Below are 27284 nucleotides of genomic sequence, written 5' to 3'. Positions count from 1 at the left end.
AAAAAAAAAAAAAAAAAAAAGTTAAAATAGTGAATTGTAGATTATGTATATTTTACCACAATTAAAGGAAATATCTTAGACTCTGGAGCCAACTAGACTGCTGGGTTTGAGTTCCAGCTCTCTCACTTACAAGCTGTGTGACTTTGGGCTAGTTACCGAGCCTCTCTGTGACCCAGTTATCTCATTTGTAAAATGGAATCATAATAATACCTATCTTGAGGGTTGTCGAGGGGATTAAATGAGTTAAATATGTGTGATGTGTGAAGAACATAGTACACGCCTTATGTGGCTATTATTACCTTTAGCAGCAGCAGACCAGAACCTTGGGATGAGGAAGCTGGGCCAGTGCCTTGGGGCGCATGGAATGGAGCAGTCTTGCCTTTGTTTTTGCGTCTTGCCCCTATCACTGGACAGCCAACATTGGAGAACCAGAGGCCCGTGATTGGGTGGAGCTCCCTGGGCCTGTGTGGTGGAGCAGAGGGAACCCAAGGAAGAAGTTAAATGGGGAAGGGGAACCTCATGGAAGACAGGATTGTTTGGTCCAGGCACCCTCTGCGGCTGCTTGCAGAGCCTCCTGCCAGACTAGGGTTTTGGGTGAGCCTCTGTGAAGAGAACTGTATTAGTCAGGATGTTCCTGAGAAACAGAACCAGCAGGCTGCGTGTGTGTGTGTACACATACACACACGTATATGAAGATATTTAATATCAAGAATTGGCCCATGTGATTATGGAGACTGGCAAGTCTAAATCTGCGGTGTGGGTTGGCAGGCTGGAGACCCAGGAGAGTTAACGGTGCAGTTCGAATCCAAAGGACAGCTGCTGGAGAATTCCTTCTTGCTCTACAAGGTCGGTTTTTTTGTTTTTTGTTTCCCCCATTCAGGTCTTCAACTGATTGGATGAGGCCCACCCACATTATGGAGGGCAATCTGCTTTACTCAAGTCCATGGATTTAAATGTTAATCTAATCCCAAAACACCTTCACAGAAATATCCAGGAAAATGTTTGACCAACTAGCTGGGCATCCTGTGACCCAGTCAAGTTGACACATAAAATGAACCGTCACAGGAACTGATTTCCTCATGGCCTTGACTGGGGATATGCAGGAACCCTCAGCAGTCCTCCCTGCATTGTCGGCTGCCCCTTGATCTGTTTCCTACAAAGGACCACAGAGATCTCTCCAAGCATGGCTCTGATCATGTCACTCCCTTTTGCTCCAGGATGAATATCACATTCTCATTATTTTTTACAAGGCCCTGTCGACCTCCTTGCCAGCTTACCTGTCCACTTGCTCGCCTGCTTGCATTTTGACCTTGCTCTCTGCTCTCCAGCCATGTTGGGTCTCCAGTCTTTTCCCTGCTCCTTCTCTCCACGTGCTTTTTGAAGATGCTGGTTTTGACCTCTTGGGAGGATCCTCCACCTTTTACCCAGAACTCTTGGTTCCTATATCTTGTAACCTGCTCTCACCTGTCTCTTCTGCATCTGGGCCAGGCCCTGGGCTGCACACTGAGGACCTGCAGGCAGGTTAGAGCTGGTCCGGGACAAGGCAAAGGGACAGAGTGAGACAAGGATGAACAGGTGCTGCTGTGGGAGCAGAGCAGAGCACTGTGGGGAGGGAACAGTCTGACCCCCATGACTGCTTCCTTCAAAGGAGGGCTGATTGGACCAGATTCAGGATGTTGGGTTCTGTTTACCTGCAGGTAGGGAGGCTGTGCTCTCACTCACTCAGTCCTTGTGGTGGGGCTAAACCCGAGCCAAGCAGGGTCAGTGTAAAGGGGTGGCTTTGGGGACTTTAGCCCCACCCCCCAATCTCCATTAGCACTTCCCCTCCAAAATGACATGAAACAAAAATTGAAATAAAAAGAGTGTGCTTATGATGCAAACATGCCTTTAAGACAAGTCCCCAGCTATCTCTTCTGATGGGGTTTTCAACCCCATAAAAGTTCTGGAAGCAAGACTTGAGCCAGACATGAAGCCTCATTCTCTTTTCAAACAATTGTAGAGTCTCTATTGCTTTGGGGTTGGCCACTGTTTTAGTTATCTCTTGGATTTAGGGTTATGCGCAGGAGTTAGGCCCTGGGGACATCGCACATAGACCTAGCTAATAATAAGTGCAATTTCCCCCCTGTTATTCCTTGGGTGAGTAGCTTAAGCAGAGGGGATAATTAGCAGAGCAAAATTCAGGCGCTCCTAAGCCCTCTAGTCAAATGCCACGTACTAAATCAAAACTTCATTCAGAATTCTAATAAGAATGACTAACTCTGCCTGGGTGAGGTGAACAGAGAGAATGAGGGAGGGTTTCACATAGGAAATCACACTGTAAAACTGGGTTTTGACAGGTGAATAGGAGTTCTTGAGGAAGAGAATTCATGAGGAAAGCAGCAGGCTTTGAAGTCAGGGTGAAATGGGTTAAAATTGTGACTTAGTTGCCAGCTGTGTGAGCATAGGCAAGTCACTTCCCCTCTTTGTGTCTGTTTCCTTACCTATAAATTAGGGAAAATAAAACAAATGCTGCTCTGCGGTTATCGTAAAGATTGGCGATAGTGCCTGGGAGCTGCTTGGCAGACTATAGGTATTCAATAAACAAGCAAAAATTCTTCTTTGGGGTCATCCATGCTGAAAAGCCTGGAGGGCTCTGCCATGTTTGGAGCATAAAGGGAAATTCTGTGGGCTCAAGTGCTTTTCTGTCTTTTGCCCCTGCCTGGTTCAGTCCACTGCACTCATTGACTTGACCAGCCGATAATGATTAATTACAAACGGAAGAATCTGGGTCCCAGCCAGGCTCAGTCTGGAGGCTGGACTGAGAGAGCAGGCCAGGAGAGAGGTGGGGAGTTGGAGGGGGAATTGCCTGGGTTTGCTGGGCAGGTTCTGTGCTGACTCAGCATTGTCTTCCCTCCCTGGCTTCATGGGACTCCAAGGCACCACTGGGGGTGGTGGGAAGCAGGCCACATTCTGGGTTTTTCCAGTTCTGGGTCTTAGAGGGACAAACTGGGAAGAGCTGGAAGCTCTGTTCCTCTGGCTTAATGCCGCTTGTGCATGTGTGTCATGTTTCATCATTAAACTTACTCCATAGGACTTCAATGTACTTTGTCTGCTTCCTGTGGGACAAAGCAAGATGCTCGTTGGAAAGGGGGCTGGAGGCCCGAGGTAGGATCCCAGCTCTCCTTGGGTTAGGGTTAGGTGCCTTGCTTCACCTCTCTGTGCCTTGGTTTCCTCATTTGTGAAATGGGATGCCAGGCTGCAGGGCCCGGTGAGTTCAGATGGGCTAATGCCTGTGGATAAGCTCTGGCCACGGTATGGGGACAGGACGTTAAGATGAGGGTGGGAGTCTCGTCCTCGCTGGAATCCTGGGTGGGTTTTAATCCTTTGGTGTGATGGGCTCTTTCTGTCGAGGGCAGGATCTGGAGTTTTCAGTGTCTCTCCGACAGCCCTTTGTGCACTCAAACCCTGTGACTGCGTGAGTCCAGGCAGATGCCTCTTAGAGCAGAGGCCTTGGAGGCAGAAGTTCTCCAAGTGTGGCCTCTGGTCCAGCGGCAGCACCTGGGAGCGTGTTAGAAATACAAGTTCTCAGGCTTCGTTCCAGACCTTGTGAATCAAACCCAGGGAGTGGGGCCCAGCCCTCCAGGTGATCCTGACGCTGACGTTTGGGAATCACTGCTCATAGCCACTACCTCTTTCACAGGGTGCCCCATCCCGCCCTCCTCCCATCCCAGCTGGAGGCCCTAGGGAGTGGAGGAGCCTGCAAGACCACCGCTGAGTCTCCCTGCCCGAGAGAGAACCCTGGAGGGGGCATCTCTTTCCTCTGAGCCTAACTCAGGACATCTCAGAACCTCACCAGTGGGGCTGATGCCAGGGTGTTTGAATAGTTCATTAGCTCTGCTCTGGGCGTCAATCCCTCTTAATCAGTTTTGCAAACGATATTCATAGAAAACGAAAAAAACCCCAAACTCATCACACAACAAATGCACATCCCTGTGAAGTGTGTGGATGTGGGTATATAGGCGTGTGTCTGTGTGCACGTGTGTGCCTGCGAGTGAGGACATGTTTGTGAGTGTGTGGGTGAGCGTGAGTGTGCGTGGGGGGCGCGCTCATGCACGCAGGTTTCAGCCAACGTGCATGTGTGAGTGTTGTGTTGTGGTGTCTGTGTTCACACGTCCACCTCATCTCCAGGGGCTGTGATGAAGCAGATGATTCCTCCCCTCCTTACGAATTCCTAACAAGCCCAAATACCAGGGAAACATACATTTTCAACTCACACCTGTTCTGCTTGTTTTGCTTCCGCAGCACCCCCAGCTCTGGGTTCCAGAGGCAGAGACGGCCTCTTAAAGGCCTGCCCCAGCCAGCTGAGCAGCCATTCCTTGGGTCCAGTCTGAGGATGAGGCGAGGCTGCTGGGCGTCCCTTCACACTTGTGCTGTCCCCTGATGCCCGGAGCCTCCATTCCTGCTTGACCTTCCTGGATTCCTCTGCTCCTGGGGGCTGCTCCCGGTTGCAGATCCTCAGGCCTCCCTCCCAGGGAGAGTCAGCCGGCAACAGGGCTGCCTGTAGGGGTGGGAGTGAGGCCCAGTTTTGGGGTGATGGGGCTGGAGGTGCCCTGAGATGCTTAGGCCTAGAGTCTGGGAGCACTTCCCACCCCATCTCACCCCCTCCCAATTCTCCTACTGCATTCCCTGCGGTGAGTATCCCTGTTAGGAAGCAAGTAAATTTATGGCATAATCCCACATGGAAATGCTGCCAGTTACCATTAAACCAAGAGAGAGGCTGCATCCCTGGCGCCCTCTGTGGTCTGTGGTCTGCCGGCTTCCAGCCTTCCAGAAACCACAGGGAGCCAGAAGCCAGCTGGCTGGCGCAGATTGGCGGAGTGGGGCCATTTGTATAAAACTCTTCATCAGTCTTGCCTGGCCTCGAAACTTTTTGGCAGGAACGAGTGTCTCCTTTGCGTTAAACCTGAGCGAACCGGGGAAATGTCATTCCAGGAGTCTCAGCAAAGCCGGCAGCTGATGGGATTAATCTCACTGAGATCAGTTCATCAGACTTGGGTAGAGCTGAGCGGCTGGAAAGACAGGGAAATCTGATACAATCGCAGCTGCTTAAAATGCAAAGGCTCATTGAGATTTTGGAAATACTCTAAGGAGAGTCTCCGTGGTGCCAGGAGGAACGTTTAGACGCCTTCAGATGGAGCACAGCAGAATCAGTGGGCGGGGAAGTTCCTGCTTGGTGAGGTGAGGGCAGCAGAAATGCAGGAGGAGGGGGTAGGGGGCAGTCTCTGCTCTGGGTCTTGTTGGACTGAGTCCCACAAAGGAGTATGATGCCTACAGTGAGCAGACCCAAGGGGGATTGTGAGACATGACCCTTCCCTTGAAAACCTCACAGTCTAATGGGGGAGGCAGACAGAGACAGGGCAGCCTGTATCCCATCTAGGAGCAGAGCAGGGTCTATATCAGATGCTGATAGGAGAAAAAGGTGGGAGTACATTGTGGTGAAGCACCCAGGCCCTGGAGTAAGTTGGGCCTTGGTTCAAACTCCAGTCTCACCACCAATTTACCAGCTGTGTGTCCTTGGGTGAGTCACTTAACCTCTCTGAGCCTCATTTTCCTCACCTGTGGAGTGGCTGTAACAGTTCTTACTTCTGAGGGAGTTATGAGGATTGATGAGATACTGTATATAAAATGCTTAGCATCAGTCTTGGCATACAATAAGTGCTCAGCAGTGTAGCTGACATCCAACCGGAAGGATCTGGGAAGGCTTCTGGGAGGAGGGGAGGACACTAGCTGGGCCTTGAAGGCTGAGATGGACTCTAGTTGGTGTAAATGGCAAGAGAATGCCCCACATTTATGAAGAGAGACAAGGGAGCCCGCTGTCTGCTCATCGCTGTCCCCCTGCCCCCAATTCCCCTAGAGGCAGAGGGGGAGCCCGGGGCTAGGAGTGATGGAGGCTTGTCTCAGCAGAGCAGCTGCCCTCCCCTCCCCCACCGCCCCATCAGCCCCTGCCCCCAGCCCTCCCCTCGCTCCATCTAACTCCCCCCTCCCCCATGAGTATTTATCAGTCCTGCTGAGATGCGCTTAGCGCTTAGTGGGGACCAATTTCCTGCCGTCACTCAGGAATAGTGGCATTTGTAGGGCAGTGAGGAGACCTGGGGGTGGGGAGAGGGAACATGTGGTGCTCTGGGACTTCGTGCTCTGTCCTGCCCTCCCCTGGCTGCCCTTTATCCCTTGGGTTTGTCCACTCCTCCCTCTTGCTGGGGCTCTACCACCCCTAGGGTGGAGGAGAAATGGGATTCTAGTTCCTGGGAGACAGGGAGGATCCAGGGCTGGGCTGATTGGAGGAGCTGAGCCTGGGGAGGTGGCGGTACAGTGGGGGCATCGGTCAAAAGGACGCTGGGTTTTGCTGGCTGGGCTTCCCTGAAGTAGGTCATCGATACTCTGGGTTCATTCAACTCCGGGGCTCTGGGTGACTCAGAACAGAAATATGGGGGTTTGTGGCCGATTCCAGCCTCCATGGGAAACGAAAGCAGTGGCTCAGAGGCCCAGGAGGGGGTGAGGGGAGGCTATGACTCCGGCAGTATTGAGGTCCAGGCTCTCCCCGGGCTCAGGGACCCAGGCTGCTGGAGTCCTCTCAGCCCAGGCAGGAGCTTCCTTGATTTAGAGGTCTGGGCTGGGCGTAGGCTTAGCTGGCTACTTTCAGGAAGCTTCCCTGTATGCGACCAGGCCAGCAAGCCCTTCCTTTGGGCCAAGGGTCCTATCTGGGTCTGCAGTGCCTCCCCAGTTTCCTGTTTCCTTAGCTAGACACAGAGCTACCACTCATTGGGCAACATTATACACCAGGCCCTGGGCCAGGTGCTTGGTACATATTAACTTGTCTAATTCTTTATCAACCTGGAAAGACAGGCATGATTAAAATTACCCCATCCCAATTTTTTGGGGAAATGAGTTCTAAGAGCCTAGATCATTGCTCACGATCTTTTTTCAAATGTCACCTCCTCAGAGAATTCTTCCCCTATCACCTATTTTGTTCTTTTCCTCCCCCTCCCACCCTTGTCTTTTCCATCTTATCACTTTATTTTCTCCTTGTTTATTGCCTGCCTCCCAACTAAAGTGGGAGCTCCACGGGAACGGAAACCTTATTTGTCGTGTTCCCCTCCAAGCCCGGAACAGCACCTAGAACTGTGCTTTGAATGATGAATGTTTGTTGAGTGAGTGAAAGAAAGAATGAATGAATGAAGGAAGGAAGGAAGGGAGGAAGGAAGGAATGCCCCACGGCTAATAATAGCAGAGAAGGTATTCCAACCAGGAACCAAGTTCAGAAAACACTACCTGCTGGCAGCACCTGCACCAATGCCACCTGTCACTGTCAAAGGGAAAGCAATGTGCAGAGGAGCAGTCATTACAGGTAGTGGACGCCCTCAGTCTGGGGTCCCAGCAGACCTGTCTCAGCTTGATGAACAGCATGAAGTCAGAGATGCTAAAATTCAGCCCCCAGCCCCTGTTGCGGTTCGTGGATAGAAATGGAAACGAGTTTTAAGGCTCCGGGGCAGAGGCAGGTGGCTGGGGGGAGGGGTGGCAACTCTCTTCACCTCCATGGACTGGGCTGCTGACCTCTTCCAGGCCAGAAGAGCCAGATAGGGATGCATCTGCTATAGAAACCCAGCACAGCTGGGCCCAGCCGGCGGCTCTGCAGGGCTGGGTGCTGCTACCTGAGCTCAGACATTTATTAGGGTTTGGGGTTGGGGAGGGAGTCTATTTGTCTGGGAATGACAGGGAAGGGGAGAAGGGCTTTCGGGAGATGAGTGGCAGGAGAGATAAGCCTGATGTGTGACTTTCTGATGCTTGGTTGGTTTGAAAATAAGTTCTGGGCCTAGATACAGGATTGACAGGAGGATCAGAGAGGGCTGTTTGCTTTCCGCCTTCTGACTTTGAAAAGGGTCCATGAGTCAGGAGGCTGGGTCCTAGTGCCGGAGGGGCAGTGGAGGGTTGGGGGGCTGCCACGGGTCACCTTGACCAGGTTGCTCAGGAAGGTCGGGTTCCCAGGCTGGTGTGTTTTGGAATCAACCCCAGTGACTCTAAATTTCTGGGCTTGCCTTTGCTCCTGTTCTGGGAAGAAGCATGAGTGCCTGGAGCTCACAGACAAAGGGCCTTGAATGTGCTGGATTGCCGGCCGTCTTCCATGTGCATCTCCAGATCCACTTTCCACTCTCTCTGCCTTGTACCAGTCTCATTTATCCATTGGCTGCTTGGTTGGGTCAATGGGAGGCATTGGCAGGGAGGAGGATGGGGTCATGGCCTCCATCCCCCACTCCCACCCTTCCCTCCCCTCCTTCCCTGCCGTGCGGTTGGGTGTTGGTTATGACCCTCTAAGAGGCCGCAGCTCCTGCCATGCAGCGCTCTCCCTATAACTGTGGCTTCCAGATTCCCCTCCCTTGCTGGTCTGGGGTAGTAACAGCTCCCTACCCTTGCAAGCCTAGGGTTCCTATATCACCCCTTGTTGATTTCTCTCCATCCTGCCCACACCTCTGGAAATAGTCCCTTTGTTAATTTCTGTTTAATTGGAATATGACATCTCTTTCCTTTTGGGATCCTGGCGAATACATCAGCCTTGACCACAAGGAGGTGCTCCCAAGTGTGCCTGGTGGTCCTGTGGATCTGTCTCCTGCTTCAACAGTGTTTGGAAGGAACTGACCCAGAGACGTCTCCTCTTCCAGCCTCTGAACACCCTCCAACCTACTCTCCAGCTGCAACTTCTGCTACCACCTTCTCGGCTATGCCCTGCTTCCTGGACTTGCCAACAGCATTTTTTTGTGGTTCACTTCTTATCGCCGACCAACCATGAGCTCCCTGGTTTTTCAGATTTATTCCACGGCCTGGTCAACCCATATCTGCAGGTCTACACTACCTCTCTCTGGGCTTCTATTTCAACCGAGATGCTGTGGCTCTGGAGGGTGTGGACTACTTGTTCTGGGGTTGCCAGAGGAGAGGCTTGAGTGTGCCGAGCATCTCTTGAAGGTAAGAAACAGTATGGCAGGGCTTCCCTGGTGGCACAGTGGTTAAGAATCCGCCCGCCAATGCAGGAGACCCGGGTTCGAGCCCTGGTTCAGGAAGATCCCACATGCCGTGGAGCAACTAAGCCTGTGCACCACAACTACTGAGCCTGCGCCCTAGAGCCTGCAAGCCACAACTACTGAGCCCATGTGCCGCAACTACTGAAGCCGGCAAGCCTAGAGCCTGAGCTCTGAAACAAGAGAAGCCACCACAATAAGAAGCCCATGCACCACAATGAAGAGAAGCCCCTGCTCGCCACAACTAGAGAAAGCTCATGTGCAGCAACAAAGACCCAACAACGAAGACCCAACGCAGCCAAAAATAAATAAATAAATAAATTTAAAAACAAACAAACAAAACCAGTGTGGCCTATATGCCCTCTTCCAGGGTATGCAGAAGCCATCCCAAGATGAGTGGGGTAAAATCCTGGACGCCGTGGAAACTGCCATTGTCACGGGAAAGAACCTGAAACAGGCCCTTTTGGATCTTCATACCCTGGTTCTGCCCGTGCAGACCCCCATCTCTGTGACGTCCTGGAGAATCACTTCACAGGTGAGGAGATGAAACTCATCAAGAAGATGGGCCACCACCTGACTAACCTCCACAGGCTGGCTGGCATTAGGCTGGGCTGGGCAAGTATCTCTTTGCAGGGCCACCCTCAACTCAAGAAAGGCTAGGAGCCTCCAGCCCAGCTGCCTTTGAGGGGCCCCTCTGTTATCCCCCGGTGTCAGGGCTTCTGTCTGAGCCTCTCCCTGCAGCCACTAGGCAGCTTCTTAACCACTTTGGAGCCCTCTCCCAAGCCATGGACCCAATGGAAACAAGAAAGCCTTTTACAGCACTTCCCCACCCCCTGCAAAGGTGCTCCCATAGATATTACCAAAAGTGGCTGTCAGCACAGGGATACTGGAAAGGGGTTTGTGTCTGGGTTTCTGAAGGCTGCTTTTCTGCCTATGCAGGTTGGGCCAACCTTGGGGCAGAGGGAGAGCCTCACTAGTGGGGGTCAGAGAGCATGGGTGGCAGACCCTCGCTTTCCTTCTCTCTTCTCAGGCCTCAGGTTTCTCATCTGTAAAATGGGGGTAATGATAACTGCAGGGACCAACTGCCAGGCACTGTACTAAGAGCTGTATGTGCACAATACCATTAGTTTCCCAGAAGCCCTGTGCGATGGCTTCTCTAGCATCCCTGTTTGACTGATGAGCAAACGGAGCCTCAGAGAGGTACAGAGCCTTGCTCAGGTTCCCAGTCTGAGCGTGGTAGCCTGGAATTCACACCCAGGTCTCTCTGTGCTCTTAATCCCTGGGCCTTCTCTGCCTACCTTCTTGGGGCATTTGAGACAAAGTCAGGCCCAGTAGTCAGCTTGGGGCCTTGGAATCAGCAACAAAGGGTAATTTTCAAGATACAGCTGCTCAGTGTGGGGAGAGGCCCGGGTGGCAGAGCTGACTTTCTTCCTTTCCCTCCCCTCCCCTCCCCTTCCCTTCCCTGCCACTCCAAAGAGAACTAGGCATGAATAGCTTTGGCAGAACATCATAGGCCCCCTGTTTCTCACCTGGGTAGTGGTATTATTTTTCCTTGCTTTGCATTATGAGAGATCTACTGCCTCCATGGCTTCAACTAGTCATCCGCCTGTATCCACACTGGTGTCCTGCAAATATGCAGCCCCTCCTACTGTGACTCTGGGCTTGGCCATGTGACTGGATTTGATAGTGGGACAGTAGCCAACTTGGTGCAAGCAGTAGCTTGAAAAACTGTTCACTTGGACCCCTGCCATTCCCATGAGAGCTGTCCAGAGCTGGCCTCCTAGGAGATGAGGGACCAGGTGGAGCAGAGCTGAGCCATCCCAGGTGAGGCCTTCTTAGACCAGCCAGTGTCCAGTGGATTTGCCAAAGATATGTTAGCTAGGTGAGATCAGACAAGCCCAGACTCATGAGAGATAATAAATGGTTAGTTTTAAAAGCCATTAACTTCTGGGATCCTGGAGATCTCTCTCTTGGAGGCATCTCTTTCTTCACCAGTGCCAGGCCACATCTGGGCTTTCGGGCCTGAGGAGGTGGGAACAGTGAGAGGAGGGTTTCTACTTATACCCAATACATGGACAATGTTCTTCTGGCTCCCTGGGGCCCTCACCCCTGGGCTTCTCAGCATCTTTCCCTGGAGATTTCCTCTGGCTCCCCAAGTCCCTGAACTGACTATGAATGGGGTCATCTTTCTGGCTGCCTCCAGAAAAAGCTGAACATGGTACAGGGGACATGGAGCCCAAAGCAAGATGGCCCAGGGATGTCCCACTGCCACCCGCACCCTCCAACTCCACTGGAAAAGAGAGAAAGGTTTTCACACCCAACATCACTGAGGCCCCCAGTGTCCTTGGGTGTGAAACCAAGGTTGGCCGCAGGTCATTTCCCTTCCCCTCTCCACCCAGGTTGTTCTCAGCACTGCATGTTGCAGGCAGGAACCCAGCACTACTTTGTTTCACAGCCGGCAGCACTGGCTCATTGTCTATGGGGGATTTAGGGACAAGGCAGATCACGGCCCTCAGAAACCACTGGACTAGAGGCTTCTGGAAGGCAAGGACCGTGTCTGATCCATCCCCGTATCCCACGCCCAGCATGAGGACACATGCGTTTTACTGCCACCGACACAGAGAGACTCAGCTGGTTCAGCGCATGGCCCCCAACCAATTTCTCTCTTTGCCCTTCCCTGTCCTCCATCTTTATCCAGGCCATTGCTATTCCTACAGCTCCCAGCAGCTGGCTCCCGTCTCCAGGAAAAAAGCAAAGGGGTCCTCCCCGGTCCCCAATCCCTCCCTCTGTCCCTGGCTCCCTTCTTCATGAATCCTGTTGGGCCTTGCCAGCGCCCCTGCCCATCTCTTGACCTTTCCCTGGAGCAAGTCACCACTCAGGGCCCCAAATGGCTGGACACAGGTACCTCTGCCCAGGGCTTTGTCTTCCAAAGGCCAGTGACGGCAGGCCCACTGTCATTACAATTACTTCTGGTCCCACCTCTGATAGACAGAGGGGTCACTTTCATTTTAAAAATTAAATTCAATTTAATATTTGAGTAGGTAATAAATTATCATATTTCAAGGGTATCTACAGTGAAAAGTCCCCCTCCCATCCTGACCCAGCCTCCCAGCTCCCTCCACGGAGGCAACGTTACCAGTTTCTCCTGTGTCCTTCCAGGGACAGTCTTCGCATCTAAAGGCCATATATGGATATTCACACATATTTTTATAAATTATACGTTCCCCCTCTTTTGTTCACAAATGGTACATATCATAATATAATAATAATAATGGTACCATGTGACCCACAGGGTTCTGTGCTCTGTTTTATCACTTTACACTATATCTCAGAGATCACCCCCTAGCAAGACAGAGTTTCCCCGTTCTTTTTTTGGGGGGAGTGGATATACTTCACATACCATAAAATTCAGTAATTTTTAATATAGTCACAAAGTTGGGCAACCATCACTATTTAATTCTGGAACATTTCCATCAACCCCCAGAGAAACCTCATACCATTAAGCAGTCACTACTTTGCTTCTGCCTTCCAGCCTCTGGCGATCACTAATCTACCTTCTGTCCCTATGGACTCGCCTGTTCTGGACACTTATTATAAATGCAGTCATATGATATGTGGCCTTTTGTGTCTGGATCCTTTCACTCAGCATAATGTTTTCAAGGTTCATCCATGTTGTGGCATGTGTATCAGTACTTCATTCTTTTTACTGCTGAATGATATTCTTAAAGATATACCATGTTTTGTTTATCCATTTATCAGTTCATGGATGTTTGGGTTGTTTCTACATTTTGGCTATGATGAATGATGCTGCTATGAACATTTGTGTACAAGTTGTTATAGGAACATAGGTCTTTGATTCTCCTGGGTGTGTACTTAGGAGTGGAATTGCTGTGTCCCCTCATTCTTTTTAATGTCCGCATAGTAGTATCTCATTGTATGCATATACCACAGTTGATTTAAGCAATCATCTGTTGATGGACCCTTAGTCTCCCTTCCCCCTTTTATTTATTCATTTTTACTCTTTCAAACAATGATACGGGGAATAATTTTGTACGTTCACCAATTCACACATGTCCATATATATCTTTTTGTAACATTCCCAGAAGTGTAATTGCTGTGCCAAAGGGCGTATGCATTTGTAATTTTGATGAATGTCGTCACACTGTTTGCTTCCCCCCAGAGACTGTACCAGAAGCAATGTATGAGATGCCAGTTTCCTCTCAATCTCACTGATACATTGTGTTAGCAAGATTTTCGATCTTTGCCAATCTGATTGGTAAAATGTATATCAGGTAGTTAAAAAATTTTTTTTTAATTGAAGCATAGTTGATTTACAATGTTGTGTTAGTTTCAGGTGTATAGCACAGTGATTCAGTTATATATATATATATATATATATATTCTTTTTCAGATTCTTTCCCCTTGTTGGTTATCTATTTTATAGATAATAGTGTGTATATGTTAACCCCAACCTCCTAATTTATCCCTCCCCCCCCACCGCCCGCTTTCATCTTTGGTAATCATGTTTGTTTTCTATGTCTATGGGTCTATTTCTGTTTTGTAAATAAGTTCATTTCTTTTCTTTAGATTCCACATTTAAGCATATCAGGTAGTTTTATTTTGTGATTTTCTTAGTATGGGTAAGGTTGAGTGTCTTTTCTAATGTTTAAGAACTATATCTCCTTTGCCATGAACTATCTTCATAGCCTTTGCCCTTTTTTCTATCATGGTATGGGTCTTTTTCTTATTGATTCATAAGAGCTTTTTATACAAGTGGGAAATTAATGCTTCATCTGTGATAAGCACCAGGTATTTCTCCTCGTTTGTTGGTTGTCTTGACTTTGGTAATGGTGCTTTCTGTCATGAAGAGGTATTCTATTTATTTATTTATTTTTTTGCGGTACGCAGGCCTCTCACTGTTGTGGCCTCTCCCATTGTGGAGCACAGGCTCCGGATGCGCAGGCTCAGCGGCCATGGCTCATGGGCCCAGCCGCTCCGCGGCATGTGGGATCTTCCCGGACTGGGGCACGAACCTGTGTCCCCTGCATCGGCAGGCGGACTCTCAACCACTGCGCCACCAGGGAAGCCCGATTTTTTTTAGTTAATTGCATTAGGTGGTATTTACAGAACAAAGTCAGTCATAGTGAAAATATGATGTCCTGGATGTCCTAGTCTCGTTCCTGAATTTAATGAGAATGCTTTTAGAATTTCCTCATCTGGGGTTAAGATGGATAAGAAGAAGCTGTTTGACTTGTGGTTGCCAAGGGGGTGGGGAGGTGGGGAAGGGATGGACTGGGATTAGCAGATGCCAACTATTATATCTAGAATGGATAAACAACAAGTTCTTACTGCATAGTACAGGGGACTACATTCAATATTCTGTAATAAACCATAATGAAAGAGAATATGAAAAAGAATATATATATATATGTATAACTGAATCACTTTGCTCAACAGCAGAAATTAACACAACATTGTACATCAACTATACTTCAACAAGATAAATTTTAAAAAATAAAAGAAAAATAAAGAAGCTGTTCTTATTTCATTAAGAATTTTTAAAATTAAGAATGGCTGCTGATTTATGCAGATAATTTATGCTTAGATTCTCTAATGTGGTAAATTATATTAATAGATGTCCTGACACTAACGACCTAGCACTTCTTAAACCCTGCTTGATCATGATATATCGTTCTTTTACTGTGTTGCTGGATTCTGTATGCTACTCTTTCATTTAGATTTGTTTCAGGGAAATTAATGTGAGATTGACCTGTCATTTTTGTGTTCTTCCAGTTGGGTGTTGGTATTATTATTGGTGCTATACTCACTTCATAAAAATCATCTAGAAACTTTCCTTCTTTTTCTATGTCCTGGCACAGTTTAAATAGCACTGGAGAGAACCGTCCCTTAAAGGATTGGTAGAATTCGAGGGGCCAACCTCAACCTGCTGCTGGTGCCTGGGAGGAGGGTCTCAGTGACTCAGATGATTCTGTCACCTCTGCGGTGACAGCAGGACACTTTCGGTGGTGCTGACGGTAAGCCTCAGAGACGCAGACTCCCAGGTCCTTGGGGTGGGACTCTCCTTCCCACCATCCTGGATCGTCTCGCTGGGCGAGCCTGTAAGAATTCCACATGGAAAGGTCACAGCAGAGCTGGTGGACAGACACGACCCAGCGTGAAAACAGCTGGATTTGGAGGGGAGAATTTCTTCAGGCTGGGCTCAGTGATATGGTGGCTGTGAGGTCAGACTACCCATTCCCTCTCCTCCATCTCTCTCAGGGCCCGCCAGCGAGGAGGTTCACACATCTGGGTGTGTGTCTCTGTGTGTCTGGGTAGCTGGGCCTCCCCAACCACCACCCCCACCCCACCCCGTCCTCCATTACAGTTCTCTGCTGTTCTGTCTGTGGGTGTCCAGGTGACAGTGGTGCTTCTGCCGATCTCTGGTCGCCCTCTGCTGTAGCACCTTGTGTCCAGCGACCAGCAGCAGATGGGCAGGCTCCAGTTGTTTCTGTGTGTCTGCCAAGGACGCATCTTCCCAACACTTCATAAACACTGCTTTATAAGCTGCAGGGACTTCTCCCACCTCCGCCCCCTCCTCCTGCCTGCTTCCACCTCTTCAGGTCTGCTGGCACAGTTTAATTTCCATCCCTGGTATTTCTCCCCAGCCCGTGACAACCTCAGGTGGAAGCAATTTCACCGTCTTGTAACTCACTGGGTCATTATAATTAGTATCCCCGACACCTGGGGCGAGGGCGGAAGGAAGGAAAGAAAGACTTGATACAGCCGGGCGAAGACCAGCCTCTGGGGGCTGGGGCGGCCCTTCCTTCTGCTTTAGCTCCGAACTCAGATTTTCTCAGGGCTCTAATTCCATCACACCCCCTCCCCTCTGTGTGTGCAGGGTGGGAGGCAGGTGAGGAATCAGGCACTGCTGGGATGGGCCCTGGCTTTGCACAGCGGGGGTCTCTGGCCTGAGTGAGGGTCCCAACGTCTGAGGCTGGGGGTAGTGTGGCCCCTGGAGGGAGAGGAGGTCAGTACCTTCCACATCCCCCTGTCTTAAGGACCTGGTATCCCAGCAAGTCATCCCTCCCTGCCTTTGGGTCCCTGCAGCCCCAGAGCCAGAGCCCATCAAGAGCTGGTGATGGTGGCCACGGGCAGAGCTGGGTCCAGTCCCAGGCACAGCCAGGAGTGGGTATGACTCTGAGAGAAGCAGCCAGGTGGGGGGACAGGACACGTCAGGGAGCAAAATTTCTCATCAGGTTAGTCAAGGCTTTTTGGTTGCAAGCAACAGAAATATACTCACGTAAGAGAGGGAATTTATGGTTAGCGTGTTGGGCCACCTCAAAGTTAACAGGTAACAAGAGGAGAACCAGCAGCTTTGGGAAGTCAGGACCAAGGCCGCCCCAAGGATCCTGGAAGTCGGAAGAGGTGAGTCTTCTCTCCAGGGAGCAGTTTATGTGCTCAGTAGCTCATGCAGCCAATGCGACTCAGTTCCATAGCCCCCAGTCTCTGTTTCCCAGTTAAAAATTCCAAATTCCTCATGGAGGCTCATTCATTCATTCATTTGATGGTTGGCTCATTCGTTCCATAAATATTTATCGAGCCTCTCCTGTGTGGTAGGCAGAATTCAGGCAGGCACTGAAGAGACAGCAGTGATCAAATAAAACAAAAGTACTTCTCTAGCCTCTTACATTGTGGGGGGCAGAATCTGATGGCTCAGTTTGGGTTGGGTGTCCACCCGAAGGCAATCAGCTGTGGCCAGTGGATTTCGTGAGCCCAGAGGCCACCCCAAATGGGTTCTACTGCAATGGTCAAATTGCTCTTCAAGACATACCTCAGCTCTCGACTGACATTGTAGAAAGCAGGTGGTGGGCTTAAAAGAAGCAAGACTTTGTGGAGCTTATTCTTACATCTAGGCAGCAAGATTTTGCTCTGGGCAGACTGGGGGTTCTCAAGGAGGATACTGGCTATGGTGCATGCCCAGGCTCTTTGCATCATCCACTCCCAGGTGGGAGGGGGCAGGGGGCTGGAGAAGGGCCATCCATACCTGCAGCTTTCTCTGTGCACCACACCTGATGCAGCAGCGGCTGCGGGTGAGGATTGGACACCTGCCTTCCTCACCCCACCTTCTCCTCTCCTCTGTCCCTGTCCTGGCTGGAGCTTCCATGGACAGAGAGCAAGCTTGCGGGGCTCAGGGCAGTCTTGGGGTGCCCCATCTTTGAGCACTCCACATCCCCTGAGGACCGAGTCTGTCCTGTCGATTGCCGCTCCCTCCATTCCACACTCAGTTCAGAAGAAAAGCTCATCAGGCCCCCCACTTCCCCACCTTTTCACCCACACCCCCGCCGACTTTTCGGCCTTAGCCCTGGGAGACGTGGCTTAGCTGTGCCGGCTCTCAGCAGACAGTGCCCTGGGCGGACTCCCCAGGAAATTCCCAAATCAATCCCTCAGGGCTTCCCACTTTTGACCCAATTCGTAAGGTCCTGGGTGACCACCCCTCCCGGGCTGGAGCCTTGTAAGGGGACTGCTTATAATAATACCATTATTCTCCTTAGCCGGGGGCAGTCTGAGCCCTCAGTGAAGCGGGCCTGCCATTAGAACCCTGCAGAAACAGAGTAATAGCCTACGCAGGAAGCCATTTGTAATGTTGCTGTAATTCCCATGATTCATTAAACAGGAATGGAAAGTGATAACATTTCCCCTAGAAAAAAAGACTCTTCCTGGAGTCACACGCTGAGTTCACTTGGCTCAACTGTTTTATTGACTAAGCATCTTGTGCTGATGTGAAGAGCACGCAGGCCCAGTGCCACTTAGTTTTACATCAGCTGAAATGAAAGTGGAGGAGGGGGTCCTGCTGGGCTTGGGCCTTGACCGTGGAAATGGAGCCTCTGTCCCCACTTGGTTGCCCAGTCTGGTGTCTCCTGAAGGCCTGGGGCCCTCTGGGGCTGAGGGTCCGTTTGACTGAGGCCTGTCCTGCATCCACCCTTGGTGGAGGGCTGGGGGACAGAGTGGAAAGCCCTGTCTGCCTGTGCCTGAGCCTGCAGCTGGCATTACTCAGCCCCATGCGATGCCCACCTTAGGGCCCTTCCCTGGCCCTCATCACACATATGGTCTGTGGCCCCCCGATGGCTGCCCATCCCCCACCCCTTTCCTTTATATGGTCTCAGATCACTCACCACTCAGTGCCCCAATTAGGAACCTGGATGTTGTCCCTGATGCCCTACTTCCGTTACTCGCCAGCTGACTACTCGCAGAGAGGCCTCCTCTCCCTCCACTGCCACTGCCCAAGTTCAGGCCTCACCATCTCCTGCCCACCCAGCCATGCCATTGCCAGCTGCCCATCGGAATCCCTGTCTCCAGCCTCTCCCTCCGCAATGAAGCCTTTACAGTGTGGCTAGGGTGATTGTTCTAAGCGGTGACTCTGACCGTCTTTCCCCTCTTTCTTAGAACCTCTGCAGGCTCCTGAGGGATCAGTCCAGAATGCCAAGCTGGCCTCAGTCTACCTTTCCAGCTCCACCTCCAGCTACCCTCACCCTCACCCCCCCATGCATTCCAGGTTTTAGCAACCCTCAGGATCACTCGGTGTCTTCAGACCACACCGTGTGTATTCACGTCTTTTCTGTGCTGTTTCCTCAGCCTGAAAAGCCCTTGCCATTCTTCCTTCCTTGGAAATCCCTACTTCCTCCTACAAGCTGGTGCTGCGGCCCTCCCCAGCACAGGAAATGGTGCCTCGCCCTTCAGGCTGTGCAACACCAAACTTTGAAGTCATCTTTTTCTTTCTCTCTCTCATACCCTGTATCCCTGAATCTATCTGTCACCAAATCCTATTGCCTCTAATTTCAAAGTATAGCAACAATCTGACCATTCCCACCACCCTCGTCCCTGGGGGGCTCATCACGGGGCTCCCAGCATTTGTCCTTCCTCTCCCCATTCCCATTCTGTCATCCACATGTCTGAGCACCCTGTTCCTTTGATGAAAGCCCCTTCACTGGCTTCCCATTTCACTCAGAGAGAAGGCTGCTGCCCTCACCACGGCCTTGAAGATCTTATATACTCTGCCCCCCACGGCCCCCCTGACCTCACCTCCTACTGTTTACCCCATGCTTACTCTGTTTTAGCTGCACTGGCTTCCTCGCCTTTTCTTTTCTGTTTTTTTTTTTTTAAGATTTATTTATTATTTAATTTATTTATTTTTGGCTGTGTCGGGTCTTAGTTGCAGCACGCAAGATCTTCGTTGAGGCGTGCGGGATCTTTCACTGTGGCGCGTGGGCTCTTCGTTGTGGCGTGCGGGCTTCTCTCTAGTTGTGGCGTGCAGGTTTTCTCTTTTCTAGTTGTGGCGTGCAGGCTTCAGGGTGTGTGGGCTCTGTAGTTGTGGCACGTGGGCTTAGCTGTCCCGCGGCATGTGGGATCTTAGTTCCCTGACGAGGGATTGAACCTGTGTCCCCTGCATTGTAAGGCACCTTTTCTACCACTGGACCACCAGGAAAGTCCCTTCCTTGCTTTTTCTTGACCACACCAAGCAGACCCCTGCCTCAGGACCTTTGCACTTGCTCTTCCCTCTGTCCTGCACCATCCCCAGTTCTCTGCAATGCCACATTCTCAGGGACAACTTTCATGACCTTCTTTTTTTTTTTTTTCTGTACGCGGGCCTCTCACTGTTGTGGCCTCTCCCATTGCGGAGCACAGGCTCCGGACGCGCAGGCTCAGCGGCCATGGCCCACGGGCCCAGCCGCTCCGCGGCATGTGGGATCTTCCCGGACCAGGGCACGAACCCACGTCCCCTGCATCGGCAGGCGGACTCTCAACCACTGCGCCACCAGGGAAGCCCTCATGACCTTCTTCTTCAAACTGGGCAACTTCTTCCTCTGGCACTTCCTACTTTCTTCTTTCCATTTTATCTTTCTCCCTAGCATGTGTCACCAACACACTGTATATTTTATTTTATTATTTTAGTTTTAATTTTTTAGTTTGTTTCCCTCCACCAGACTATAAGCTCCATGAGGGCAGGGACTTTGGGGAGGTTCTTTTTTGTTTATTTCTGTATGCCTAAAATAGTGTTTGGGGCTTCCCTGGTGGCGCAGTGGTTAAGAGTCCTCCTGCCAATGGAGGGGACATGGGTTTGAGCCCTGGTCTAGGAAGATCTCACATGCCACGGAACAACTAATTCTGTGTGCCACAGCTACTGAGCCTGCGCTCTAGAACGCGCGAGCCACAACTACTGAAGCCTGTGCACCTAGAGCCCGTGCTCTGCAACAAGAGAAGCCACGACAATGAGAAGCCCATGCACTGCAATGAAGAGTAGCTGTTGCTGGCTGCAACTAGAGAAAGCCCGCATGCAGCAGCGAAGACCCAACGCAGCCAAAAATAAAATAAAATAAAACAGTGTTTATATGCAGTAGACAAGAAAAAAACATCTGTTGAATGCACAAGTCATGCCAACTTCCTACTCACTTAGCTTTCCCTGACCCCTCCTGGCCTGTCCAGACTGAAGAGATCACCTACTTCTCTGTGTTCCCATAACACCTCATTCAGGCCTCTGTTAGAGCAAAGGGCTGTTTGTTGTGTTTATTTTGGGCTTGATTCCTGCCAGTGGGGGAGAACCCATGATGACCAGGCTTTGTCTTATTTATGTCTGGGTTCAAGGCTCCAGAACAGGTTTGGCCTATGGGGGGGGGGGGGTTCTCAATATACACTAGGGAATTTATTTTCCTTGCGTTGTCCCTTTTCACCAGTCCTCCTAGCCTAGCAGAGCCAAGCCTGTCCCCATGAAGAACCTGAAGCCTGGAGCAGAGGAAACTTGCTCAGTGTCAGTGGCAGAGCCAGGAGGGAGCCCTTGGTCTCTCAGGTGATGGGAACAGGACCCGTGGGGACAGGGCCTGGCCCCTCTCTGCCGAGTGTGGTACAGAGCACCATGGGCCTCCAGCAGAGGCTGGAGGAGGCTGGGAGCATCTGAGCTGGTTATGTTCATTGATCAGACCAGTGTGGCCCCAGCCCCCTAGGCCATGATGTTCCCAACAATCTCCTGACTCAGAAACTGCTCTGAAACTTTCACAACCCACTCTGATGAGTGATCTTCCCAGAAATGGGACTGAACAGAAGCTCTTGAGGGATAAGTCTGACTCAGAGTCGCCTCTTCATGCCCCCTCTAATGAGGGCCGAGGTCTGCTCGCCTGGTGTGGGGAGCAGTGGGGACCCCAGGGCTTGCGGGCCACAGGGAGCAGAGACTGCGGACAGACCCCTCCTCTACTGTCGCCACCCAACATTTCTTGTGCTGGACTCTGTCTTAGCGTGACCCAGAGAATGACCGTGAGCCAGCATCCTGACCCCTGTCCCAGCTATGAGCCACGGACATGGGTGCAGGGACCATGTTCTCCTCAGCAGAGCTAAGCACCCCCTGACTAGGTGCTTGGACAATGTCTGATGAATTTGCAAGAATAAAAGCTGGCTTCCACCCAATACTGAAGTGAGCCTTACTTGTGATCTTCCAAGGAAAGTTGTTAGGCTGCTCCTTGCATACTTCCTGTGACGGGGAGGTCACTACCTAATCAAATTTCAGATCTTAGTTTGGGTTTTCTAGAAGCAGACCCTGAGACAAGGATTCAAGCACAGCTAGCTTATTGGGGAGGTGACCCGGGGAAACAGTGGTAGGGGAATGGGAAGTGAGACAGAAGGGAAGGAAGCCGGTGCAGAATGTATGTGAACAAGTTGCCATTATGGACAACTGGAGTGTAGTTCTGCTGCAGATAGCATAGAACATGTCTTGGAGTTATCCCAAACAAGGATGAAGAAACAGGGGTGTTTATTCACCAACTCCCATTGGTCGTTGGCTGCCACCAACTTCGGGCACTTCCAGCCTGCCCTGTGTATGGTCTGAGCATGCTCGCTCAACCAGGAAGAGAGTCGCCGGTGTTGGCAGTAAGCTGGGGGAATATCGGTGGGACTCTATTGCACCATAGGTGCCTTCTGACTTTTGCATTTCTTCTTAGCACACTGGTACCCTGAGCTGTGCATCACCCATTCTCTCCCTCACCCCGCATATCATTGGTTCTACCCCCATAGCTCTTTTCCCTCTGGCCTTCTGCCCCACCCTGGTCCAGGTTGCCGTCATCTCTCACCTAGATCCAGCTCCCCAGCAGTTTTCTTCTTTCCTGTCTCAGCTCACCCCAGTCTGTCTCTTTCCCTTCACAGCTGCCAGTGTGAACTTTCTAAACTCCCCTGTCACTGCTCTTTTCAAATGGCACAGTATTTGACATTGCCTACTTCTGCCTTCGTGAAATCTAGCTTCTCCTTCAGAGTCCAGATATCACCTCCTCCATGAAGTCTTCAGGGATTTTCCCAGCTGGAAGGACTCTTTGTCTACTCTGTGCTGTCATAAACTTTGGAGCTTCTAGTAACATTTGTGTTCCTATGAAAAAAATTGAGCACTTACCAGGCGCTATGCCAGGGGCCAGCTACATACTTTATCTCATTTAATGTATATTTTAAAAATTTAATATTTTGTTATTGTTGCTGAGCAATATAACATACACACAGAAAAGTACGTAAAGTATAAATGTACAATATAACAAGTAATTATAAAGCATCCAGCCATGTAAACACCACTCAGGTCAAGAAATAGAATTTATTTCATTGATGAGGCAACATGGGCCCAGAGAGGTTAAATGATTATTCCTTGGTGGGAGAATTGGAATTTGAGCTTGAGATCGTCTGACCCCACACAACTGCCTTACCTATGACTAGGGTTGTCCGATTTAGCAAATAAAAGTAAAGGATGACCAATTTATTGTGAATTTTGGATAAATAATGAATAACTTGAGTATAGATGTGTCCCAAATATTGTGTGGGACATACTTACACTAAAAAGTTATTTGTTATTTGTCTGAAATTTGAATTTAACTGGGCCTCCTGTATTTTACCTGGCAATGTTGTGGCCCTCATCTCTTGGTTTTTCTCATGTGATGGTCATTTGAGTCTGTGTCTCGCCTCTCTCTGGGGGATGCTCTCACATACAGGGCAGACCTTTGCCTTCTTGCTTACATACATCCCACACCAGGCTCAGAAGTTGCTCGGTAAATGCTGCTTGTATGGGGTGGACACAAATTGTTATCCCCAGGAAAGACTCTGGGCAGTTTCTGCTGAACTTGGTCCTGGCTCCTTCCTGACCGGAACCTGGATGCTTTGGAGAAAGGATATGAAGAGCGGTTGGGTTCCCCTCTCTTCCACCCTGATCCCCACTCCAGCTCTGGCTGCCTACTCCTGAGACTCAGGCCCACCCTGGGAGGACCAGCTGGGGTGGCAGAACCCAGACTCCCTGAGCTGAATGTGGCTCTTCCACCTCAGCCTCAGGGTCTGTGAAGGAAAATGTACTGTTCCCATTTTACAGATGAGGAAACTGAGGTTCAGTGGGCTAAGTGACTTGCCAGAGGCCACACAGTTGGTTTGCTTGTGTTTATTTATATTCTAAAGTGATTTTCACCGCTTGGTGGAAGTGGGGTTTAGATCATGTCTTTCTGACTCCAGTTCTATCCAGTTCCCTCCCCCGGCCTCAGGACTGTGGATTCCAGCTTACAGAGCCCTTCTGGTGAGAGGGCTGAGTCTTGGGCAGGTGGAGGGTGGGGGAGGAGGGAAAGATGGAGGCCCATCTCACAGACATAGGTGGGGAGGGTCTGGGTATCCTAGGCTGACATCTCGGTCACAGACACTCTAGGGACCATCCTGTCCCTCCCCCTGCTTCAGGGAAGACCACATCTGCCAGGATAGGCAAGGGGCTGTTTGGAAGGTTGGCACTCTTTTTTTTGTTTTTCTTTTGGACTTTAAATTTAAAAAATTTTATTATGGTAAGAACACTTAACATGAGACCTAGCCTTTTAAATTTTGAAGCAATTTTTAAGTCGGCCATACTGTTTGTTTGTTTTTTTAATATCTTTATTGGAGTATAATTGCTTTACAATGGTGTATTAGTTTCTGTTGTATAACAAAGTGAATCAGCTATACATAAACATATATCCCCGTATCTCCTCCTCTTGTGTCTCCCTCCCACCCTCCCTATCCCACCCCTCTAGGTACGGTTGGCACTCTTGCTGTCAATGTTTCAGGGCAGACCCCAGGCTCAGGCTGTCATTGCTTCACTCCTATTTCACCTCATCAGCCAAAGAAGCAAGTCATCCATCAGCCACTGCTTAATGTAGAACTGGACCAACTGCAACCAAGTCCTTGTCTCATGACTTTCCAGCTCTGCTGAAGACCCTCAGGAGCTTATGTCTGCTCGCCGGGACAGGATCAGGGATCCAGCCACCCAGCAGCCCCAGCCCCATTATCAACCTCAGTCCCAGCTCCAGTGTCAACAGGCCAGCTCCTTCCCCAGCGCCAACGTCAGCTCCTTCCCGGCTCCATCCTGTCCTAGCCCAGCCCTAGCCCCATCCCCCTCCAGGCTCTAGGGTCCGAATTCACCAGGAAAGCGTCCTAAGGACTCCGATTTTGCTTTCTCTGGGTTCAACTGAGTACTGGCTCCACCCCTCAGCTCCACCAGCACAACAGCCATGCCTGCAAACAGGGGCCTCCTGGTTCATCCCTGGAAGGGCAGGTCTGGGAACCCTGAGACGGTGTCCAGCCAGCTCTACCAGGGGCTCTCAGAGTCACGACCTTCTCTAGGGTCCAAGGGCCTGGAGCTGGTCCAAGCATCCTCCTGTTGTGAGGGCCAGCCTTCCTTTATAGAAGTCTGCCCTTTGATATTGCTCTGAGGACCAGGGTAGCACGTGTGCCTTGGAGTGTGTGTAAATGTATATGAACCTAAATGTGTGCATGTACACATATAACCACCCAGGTGTTTTCATGTGTGTCTCTGCACCTCTACTGCTCAGAGCACACCCGGGGTTATGTCTACTCCTGAGCCCTGGCCATAGGAAGGATGTGCACAGCCTGGTGTGTGCCCAGAGGAGGGGAGACTCGGGATTCCCCTTGTACACTTGAGGAAGGGGTAGAGGGAAGATGTTCAGCACCATGAACTGCAGGCCCAGGGGTCACTAGCTCTGGGTACAGAGAGTAGTGCTCTACCTAGCTCAGGGTCAGGGTTCAGGAAGGGGGTGGTGTCTTGGGCAGAGACCACAGCAGCGCCCCCCCCCCCCCCCCCCCCCGCCCCCACTTCCTGAGCTTTTTCCTGGTGATCAGAGGCCGTGAAATGAGGTGTCTCAGTCTCCTGAGCCAGAAATGGGCAAACCACAGGGAGAGCAATTTGCGTTTCAGATATAGCTGCTCCGGCTAGAGGCTTTATACCTGAGTGGCCACTTCTCCTGTCCTCCCTGCAAAGCTGGCTGGCTCGATCCATGGAGGCCTGAGCAGGGCTGGGGTCACAGCCTCCTGATCATCCTTAACCCCCAGGAAAAGACAGGATGGGAACACCACCCCACCCCGCTAGTTCCCACGAACCTGAGGACTCAGTGGCCTCCTGGGGCTGCCTGTGTCCTGTAGCTCCTGCCCCATGGCGCTGACGCCTCACTTTGACTCACTCAGGCAACAAGCATTTATTAAGCATTTCCTTTGATTCAAGTGTTCTTCTAGGAGCTGGGGAACATAACATAAAAATCCTTGCACTCCTGGAACCGTCATTCTTGAGACAGGGGAGATGGACTACAAACGTTAATGAGTAAAACAGAGAGTATGTTCAATGTGGTGAGTTTCATGAGAAAAACGAAGCTGGGGCGAAGGATAGGGTATGTTACGTGTTGTGATTTTAATTAGCTTGGTCCAGCAAGGAGATACATGAGCCAAGAACTGAAGGAGGGGAAGGGGTGACTTGTGCGGGGAGGAGAGGGCCAGGTCGGTGCTGGCGGTCTACCGCCAGTTTAAGGACACATGGTGAGGGGGGACCCCTCTGTTGGGGACTTGGGTCTGGGGAGGAAGTTATAAAATCCAAGACCTGCAGATTCATCATCTCACTGCCGTTTACTGAGCCCTGTTACTGGCCAAGTTCTGCTCTAAGGGCTTCCACAATGCCATCTCGACAATAAGCATGGGAAGTTGGCACTAGGGTCATTCCCATTGCGTAGATGAGGAAACTGAGGCTCAGGGAAGTCATGTGACTGTCCGAGGTGACACAGACCATGACAGAGTCCTGACTGGAACCCAGACTGGTCAGACACCGAAGCCCATGCTCTTAAAACTTCAAAGTCTCTCAAAAATGGGAAGGAAACAGCTATTAGTTATTAAGCCTAGCCCTACTTTGGGGAGATTGGGATTCAGTCTTGCAGGGTTTCCTCTGGAGGTAGCCTCTAGGTCAGAGCTTTCTGGGAGGTTTCTTCTTCCTGAATTTTCCCTATCTCTACATTTAAGAGTTCTCAGTTTTCCACAGATTTAGGCACCTGTGGGCTGCTTGTAGTCTCCATGGGTCTACACCAAGTTCTCTCAACCATCCTGCTTCCTCCAAGAAGTCTTCCCTGATCGAACCCTTGACATCTGGTGGCTGCCTCTCTCTCTGCCCAGTCCTGACACTGAATAACTCCTTAACTCTGTTTCCCTAATTTCCTCCTGTTACAGGCTGGACTGTGTCTCTCCCACACCCCCAGTTCATATGTTGAAGTCCCAAGTCCCTGGTACTGCAGAATGTAACTATATTTGGAGATAGGGCTTTTAAGAAGTGGTTAAGGTAAAATGAGGTCATGTCGGTGGGCCTTAATCCAATATGCCTGGTGTCCTTATAAGAAGAGATTAGGACAGGGACATACACAAAAGGAAGACCATGTGAAGACACGGGGAGAAGATAGTCACCTACAAGCCAAGGACAGTGGCCTCAGAAGAAACCAACCCTGCTGACACCTTGATCTCGGACTTCCAGCTTCCAGAACTGTGACACAATCAATTTCTGTTTTTTAAGTCAGTCTGTGGTACTTTCTTATAGTAGCCCTAGCAAACAAATACACCTCCTTTCCCCTCTTTTAAATCTCCTATCAGGATGGGAAAGCAGAGCCTCACGGGCTACCTCTCGCCTGCTAAGAGCACGCCAAGCCCACACCGCCTGGTGTTACGTGGCCTGGGTCCCAGGGAATAGAGGTCAAGGTTGCTAGCTCTCCCCAGCTGCAGGCCTCGCTGACGTTCCCATTCACCGACAGCCCGTCAAAGCAACAATCCCTGCAACTGACACTTCGATATGCAGCCATTCCGCCACGCTGCCCTTCTGACACACAGGCGTCCCGCCACCCTGTCATTCTGATCTGTCGGCCGTCTGGCCCGCTTACATTTCGCCCC

The sequence above is a fragment of the Aethalodelphis obliquidens genome, unplaced genomic scaffold, assembly GCF_003676395.1.
Source record: "Aethalodelphis obliquidens isolate GAN/ISIS:26980383/991018 unplaced genomic scaffold, ASM367639v1 scaffold9, whole genome shotgun sequence".
Lineage (NCBI taxonomy): Eukaryota > Metazoa > Chordata > Mammalia > Artiodactyla > Delphinidae > Aethalodelphis > Aethalodelphis obliquidens.
This window is presented reverse-complemented; position numbering follows the sequence as displayed.